This window comes from Aptenodytes forsteri, unplaced genomic scaffold (genome assembly GCF_000699145.1).
Source record: "Aptenodytes forsteri isolate BGI_AS27 unplaced genomic scaffold, ASM69914v1 Scaffold15, whole genome shotgun sequence".
Lineage (NCBI taxonomy): Eukaryota > Metazoa > Chordata > Aves > Sphenisciformes > Spheniscidae > Aptenodytes > Aptenodytes forsteri.
This window is the reverse complement of record NW_008795129.1, coordinates 9,392,910-9,400,333: the sequence shown is the minus strand read 5'-3', so window position 1 is coordinate 9,400,333 and position 7,424 is coordinate 9,392,910.

Genomic DNA, 7,424 nt, shown 5'->3' with positions numbered 1-7,424 from the left:
GCCGGCCGAAGGCCTACCGCCGGCCGAAGGCCTACTGCCGGACGGCCCCGCCGTGCGGCCCCGGTGGGCCTTGGCCGCATGGCCCGGCCGTAGGTACAGCCTGGCCGCACGGCCCATCGTTACCTTGCAGTGGTTTTGCGCTTCCCTCCGCCCAAGGGTGTGCGCGGTCCAATGGCCGTTAATGGCAGTGGGTAGGGAGAGCTGGCGCCCCATCATAAAACACCCAGAAAGAAAGGTCCCTGCCTAGGCTGGTTGTGGACCACCCTAGCCAAGGATTTGCTGAGCTGTGTAGGTGCAATATGTGGGGGGTATCTGTAGAAGATGGCAGCAATGAGAGCGGAACGTTGTACATGGATTAGGTGAGTTGATATGTTTTCACAGGACCAAATAACAAAAATGAAAGCTGAAAATCACTAAAAATAAATGTTTGCCTTGTTAGAGACACAATATCATTGCTGCTTAGAAGAGGGATAAACTACACTTGTTAGTAGTAGCGTGCTCTAAACATTTGTACTAAGATTTAATGCACATGGAAGATCACCAAAAGTAAGAACGTCAATGAGTGTGAAGGCACGTGAAACGGGAAATTCAGATGTACCACGGCCAAAAAGTGGCAAACACCAGTGGCAGAAATAGGCTGTGAAGATGAATTGTGAGTGAAGAGGTCATTGAAAAGGAAAGCCTTTCTCCGCTTCTGAAATAGCATTCAGAAATGAAAAGCAAAGAGGAGAAAGGTTTAGGGTCCCAAAGGAGAAAGCTTAAACTAACTCATGAGCAATTTCACAGCAACTCAGCTAAATTTTTCTCCAGAAGCATTGTCACATCTTAATAGTTGCAATAAAGTTTAAGAAATACACTTTTTACTCACGATTAAATTTGAGAACAAGGGGGAATGTTGCTGTCTTTGCATGTGTATGTGCATGTAATATGAATCCATTTAACATGAACATATTTTTAATTCCTCGTTCAAACTGACATCACTTATTTCCCTTGTGTCCTGGACTGTAAAAGAAAATGAATAGAAGCCATTTTGGGGTGGGTGTTTTTGGCCCTAAAGAATATCTTCAGGACTAGAATTATATCATTGATGGTTTTACTACACCCAAATGAAACAATCTGTGCCAAAACCAAGCAGAGAAATATACTGGTGATTTGTATGCAAATCTTCACATTCTTCTTCTGGCCTCTAGTTCATTACATTTTTCTAAATGGTCAGAAATGGTTTTTACATTCATTACATTTTTCTAAATGGTCAGAAATGGAGTTTACAATTTTGTGCCCATAGTTTTTGGAGGATCTGAAAACTTACTACAACTGAAGAAAAAAAATGAGAAACAGCATAGTTCTGGCTGCAGCCCTGAAGTCAGAAAAGATAACGGAAAAGAATTATCCATGAAAGTCGTCAGTCTAACAAGCAGCTACAGTATCAAATTTGTGTTAGAATGCTAGTATTCCTAATCTGAAATTAAAATCTACATCGTATTGTCAACTATTCATACCAACAAATTTGCATATAAAAAAGAAACATTTTATCTGTAGTGTATCATCACTTCATAATTCAAATTTAGAACACATATGGATGTCAAGCACAAGAGAGAAGAAGAAAACTTGTGAGATAACACCAACAAGGGAAAGAAAGAAGGCTAACATCTAATTTATCATATACATTGAGATTCTTTGCAGCACAGGAGGAATCAAAAAAGATTACATCAAAACACATACTTGTAACTATAAATTTTTTTTGGGATTATGGAAAAAAGAAAGGTGACAATTGGATGAAAAATTACAGTGGGCAAACCCACCAAAAAGATTGACATTATATAATAGCTTCTCCCAAAATTAATGAAGGAGCTCTTTAATCATGAGAGTCAGCATCCACAAAAACCCTCCCCAAAATTTCTGAGTCATAGTCTACGACGTTCCCATTTTGCAGTACTAGGTACCCCTTAAAAACTGACATGAGAGGCTGCCTCAAAGGTCTTTTTGAATCCACATGCTCACCACTGAAGAGATGACCAATGAATGCAACAACTGCCATCCTACCATGCTCAGAGTAGAAACTAAACCGAAAGCCATCAAGGAAACCCAAGTGAGACCAAAGTCTTCTCTAGTGTTTCAGAAGCAAGTGCACAGAACTGGAGAGCACACGCGTTTTCTGAGCATCCTGATGCTGGCAGTTGGGCCTCGTGGCATCGGGCATGAATTGTGACAGAGTGCATGAATGCAAACTTAGATATTTTTAAGTACTTTTATGTATCTGTAGAATATGATTTCTTTAAAGTAGCATCAGGCACTGTCCTATTTCAAGGATCAATGAATGCTGCATGAGGACTAGAATATCTTTGTATTCTTTTTCCTGAAGACAGAGATCACACATGATGCATCTGAATAGGCATGATATGTACACATCACTCTTAAATTCCCAAATTCTTAAAAAGCAAGGGCTGAGTCAACATAATACTCCACTCCTTCATTCTTTTTCAGAAGATAAATTTAATTTGGTCCACTTTACTGTGTGAGATCCTGTGAAGAAGATATTCAACCACAAGACAGTCTATGTTCTATGAAACATGAAATATCCCACAGCAGTTTTTACTTTTCACGCAAAAAAATTGCTCTGACATCAGCAGTCAGTTTTTTTCCTGAGCATCAGCTATTGTCTCCAGAAACATATGTAAGCCGTGTAGTATTTTGGAAGCTTTGTACACTCCCAGTGCGCATTACATCACAATTATTCTGTGCATCTGAAATAGCAAACAATGTCAGGACTTCCCATTACATTTGTCATTAGCATTGGTCTGTTATAAATTGGTAGGGCAATTAAGTGCAAATAAGTAGCCTTCATAATGCGATTTTTATTATTGTTGCTATTAGTTCTGTATATGTGATGTTTTAAAATTGAAACCTCAATGCTTTCCTCAAATACATGGGTGTCTCACAAACAACAGGAGTACTTCATCCCTGGTTTCAACTAGATATCCAGCTTACTTATGGATAGCGGGATGGATTGGATCAATTTATTGCATAATCTGCTGGACTATCAGAAATTACTTGTATCAGAAATGAATCCACACCAAATAATTGGGGCTGACTTAAGGATTTCCTCAGAAATACTCTGGAAAAAAAGATAATTCAATTTTCAAAAGTCTATGCTGAGGCAAATACGAAGCATGGATCACTGAATGAAGCTGAGGGACTCTTCATTTTTTAAAGAAAACCACTTCTTTTTAATGTGAAGTTGCTCATGCATTTGCCTGAAATCATTGAATTTGTTCGTGGATGTGAAAGAGCTTCTTTTAGAGTTAGCAACAATAATGAAGCGTTACTGCTACTGTGGTCCATAGTTGAATTACAAAGTGGAAATACCTGGCTAAAAATGAAAACATTATTTCATTCAGATTTTCACATTTGTTGTTATGTGTAGGAAAATAGCCAAATCTCAGGAAGTTTTTTGATCTATGACGATTTTTAGTCTTGGTTCTCTCCCATTTTTTGTTCATTCTAACATGAATTTAAATTCATTTCTCTTTCTACAGACATTACCAATGCTGCTGCTGTTTTCATTTGAACCTTTATTCCTGCAATTTTAACAACTATGGTTTAGATAGCTCTAAGACTGATTGGCACCATGAAACCCACAAAAAAATCTAAATTATTGACTTCTTTCACTATTGCAATGTCACTGTAGATGTGCAGATAAATCCATAATGAGAATTCAGTGATGTTCTAATATTAATAATGATACCATTATGTGTCAGCATTAATACTGCTATGTTTGTAAGACAATGTATTGTGCAAAGGAAGCCCTGCCATTATGCTTTCCTACTGTTTTAACCAATGAAACAAAACCAGGCTATTTACCATAAAAAAAACCCCAGAGATTAAAAAAAAATTAAGATGTTATTTTACCTCACTGACAGTTATCTATAGGCAACTGTACATTGCAAAATATTTGATCATCAAAGCCAATAATCTAGTGTATCAGAAACTGGTTTCTCATAAAAGGCAATTTTCTTATTTTCACATGTACTGATACTTTATGATACGTGTACTGATATTTTATCTTAGAGAGAGATATGGAGATATGGAACTTCTCTTAAGTCATGAAGCAGCTCATTCATACATGTATTGTTTCAAGTACACTGTACTTTATGAAAAAAATCAACTCTGCCTAGCCAATGTATTATTTATTTTAGTGACAAACACAGTTTGGAGCTTTTTGTAAGCAGATCGGTATGGAAATAATAGATTTGAAGAATGAAATCAAAAGGCCCCACCAAAAAGCTTTTATGTAAGAATACATTAGTAAAAAAGAATAATAGAAAGTCAAGTTAGCACCTTTAATGAGTGAACTGGTATGGAACAGAATAGAATAGATGTATTTTCTTTGAACCCTCCATTTACACTATCTTGTTGATCTGTAAGATTACACTTTCTATTTACCTGATCATTACAAGAATTTGAAACAACCATCTAGCAGTAAGATCACTTGACTCAGGCTTTTTGTTGGTGTCAGAACAGATCTTTCCTAATTCCTATGAACCAGATATTCTTAAAAGAAATAGCAGAGGCATCTCACTTCTTTTTTGCTTCTAGTTCAAAGACTGTCCTCCTAAGCAGTTGGCCTACCGATGCCAAGCAAGATCTGTCAATTCCTAATCATAATTTTCCTTCATTTAAGTATGTTTAGTCCATGGTTCCTTCCTCCGTGGATTTCCAGCCTCTGCTGACTGTGATATTGCCCGCCCAGTTGTACTGTGAAGATGGACATATTTTTTGCTATACTTTTCATGAACGTATTCAGAACTTGCTGTCTTCTGGAAAAACAGATAATCATTGGAGCTGTTCTGGTGATACTAAGTAGTAGCTGGTACTGCCAAGCAGTACATAAGAATATCATTTATAATCTCATTGCAGACAAGCCAGGAAAGAAATATCAATGGATTACATTTTATAAAGTATATATTTAATAAATGTATTAAATGCTGAAATAGACAAATGCATAAGATTAAGTTTTACTTACTGTTACTAAAAGCCACAAAGTGATTCAGAATTTTATCTGCTATAAATAAGGAATGATTTAGCCCACGTCATAATAAAAATATTAGAAACAGGAACTCTTCCAGAAAATCTGTACAGCCAGTAGATGAGCAAGGTATAAAATGAGCACTCAGAAGATCAAACCGCAGGAGAAAACCAAAATGAATTACTTGCATCTGTAAGAACAGACTTGTGGAAGTTTCTGCATTAGAACTCTTCTGTATGGAATATGTGTAAGACACTGTCTTAAGTTGTCTCAAAGTATCAGTAGAAAAGGTTATAGAACAAAATGAATGGTAACAAAGTCAGTAAGACCAGAACCAGGAGTTATAATGGAATAAAGAATGAAATGGCTGCACGATTATGTCTGAGGTGTAACTTTTCAATTAAAACTGATGTAGATGGCGTATGGGACCCCAATTTTTTACAGGATTTATGAGGCGAACCAAAGAGCTATTAACTAGTAAGTTTTATGTCCATATAGAACAAACTGATAGAAATTCTAAAAAAAAGCATAGAATACATGAATGTATGGATTTATTATCTAGAATTTTGGAATGTAAAGTTGATTTTCTTGGAAGTTACCAGGAAGTCCCACAAAATTCTCTCTTAAGGCCTGCGCTGCTCAGTATATTGAGGGAGCAGAAGGGTGAAATAGCACCATGACAAAGTTTGATGATGACAAGTTATTAAATTCACAATTTTCTGCAAAGAGCTGCAGACAGTGTTCATGGTGCTGAATAACTGGGCAGTAAACTGGAAGATGAAATTCAGTACAGTATCAAGTTATATATACAAGGAAAAGCAATAGTAATTCTGTATAGAAGATTATGGGCTCCAAAATGACTAACACCACCCAGAAAAAGTATCTTTGAGATGTGATAGACGTTGATAAGAAAACAGTGTCTGTAAAAAAGTAGTAGTGTCTGTAAAAAAAGTTTTGTTCTCTACTCCTGAAAACAAGTAGAGAACAAAACAGTAAACATCACGGTGCTGCTACATAAATCCTGGCTATGGATGTATCTTCCACACTATACGCAGTTCTGGCTTCTCTTTCTCCATCGGGATATCAGAAACCCAGAAGGGTTACAAAGAAGGAACTGAAATGCATGGAATCGCTTTAGTAGAAGAATGAAGAAACTCAGACTTTTCAGCCGTGAGAAGGGATAACTTCAGAGCTGATATGACAGAAGTGATATGAAGGAGGTGAGCAAAGGATGACTGCTCACCATTTCTTATAGTAAAGGAATTAGAAAGCATAAAATTAAGTTATCAAGAGGCCAGTTCAAAACAAATAAATGGGGTGCTATGTGCAATTAAGGGTTAAATCAGGGAACATACTCTCACGAGGAATGAAGGATGCTAAGAATTTACATGAGTTTGACAAGCTATGAGACAAATTCACAGAAGAAAAAACAAATTATTAAAATGAAAGGTACAGCCTCTGAATCAAGATGACCCTGAGCCTCAGATTGCTGTGCACTGAGAGATCAAGCTGGAAAAATAGCAGCATTTGCCCACCTCTTCTACAGCTCTGTTGGAATCTGCTTTTGGCCAGATAATGCCCTGCTAAATGGACTCCGTACATCAGTTGCCCTTGTTAATTATTTTAATAGACCCACCAGATGGACACATCCAGTTAAGAGGCCCTGTTATAACTGGATATCTTACATACGCTTATGCTCAGCATAGCTTTTTCAAGTACAATTTCTGATCGCTTGCCTACAAAGAGTCTGTAGGACGAGTGAGGAAACATTCTTAAGAAGTTACTGAGTCTTCTTTGGAAACTTGTGGAGAAAGCAGCTCTCTGCCTTCCCATTACATAAAGTGAGTAAGAGACTTTTTTATTATCATTTGGGCACGGGGGAGTGTTGCCAGACAGCAGATGGAAAAGTCATTCTTAGAAATGTGTAAACAAAATTTGTAAAAAGTTTATCACTGTATTTATGGCTCTACAACATGTAACTCAGTTAGTAATAATCTGCTGAAAGATGAGATTCACCTTCATGAGTAGCTTGCCTTGGTACCAGAACTAGAATTTCTACATATCTATTTCTTGATTAGACAATACTAAAGCCACTGTCCTTAGAGTATGTTTTAGTCTCATGAAAACTAAAGTTTGCATGGTTAAGTGAAGATCAGATTTGGCTCGTTGTAATTTTAGTCTCAACATATGCAAGTGCCTTCAGCATCAGGAGTAGTCATAGCTGAAACAAGGTCAGGCAAGCTAACATAAAGTAGAAACTAGGGCTGGAAAAGAAAGAGGCAAGGGCGAGGAACCAAGGCTGAACAGATCAAGGGCAGGATTAGGAACTACCACTCAGTAGGAAGAGGAACTAGGACAAGGTCTAGAAAGCAGAAAATTGGATCAGGATTTTAGACAG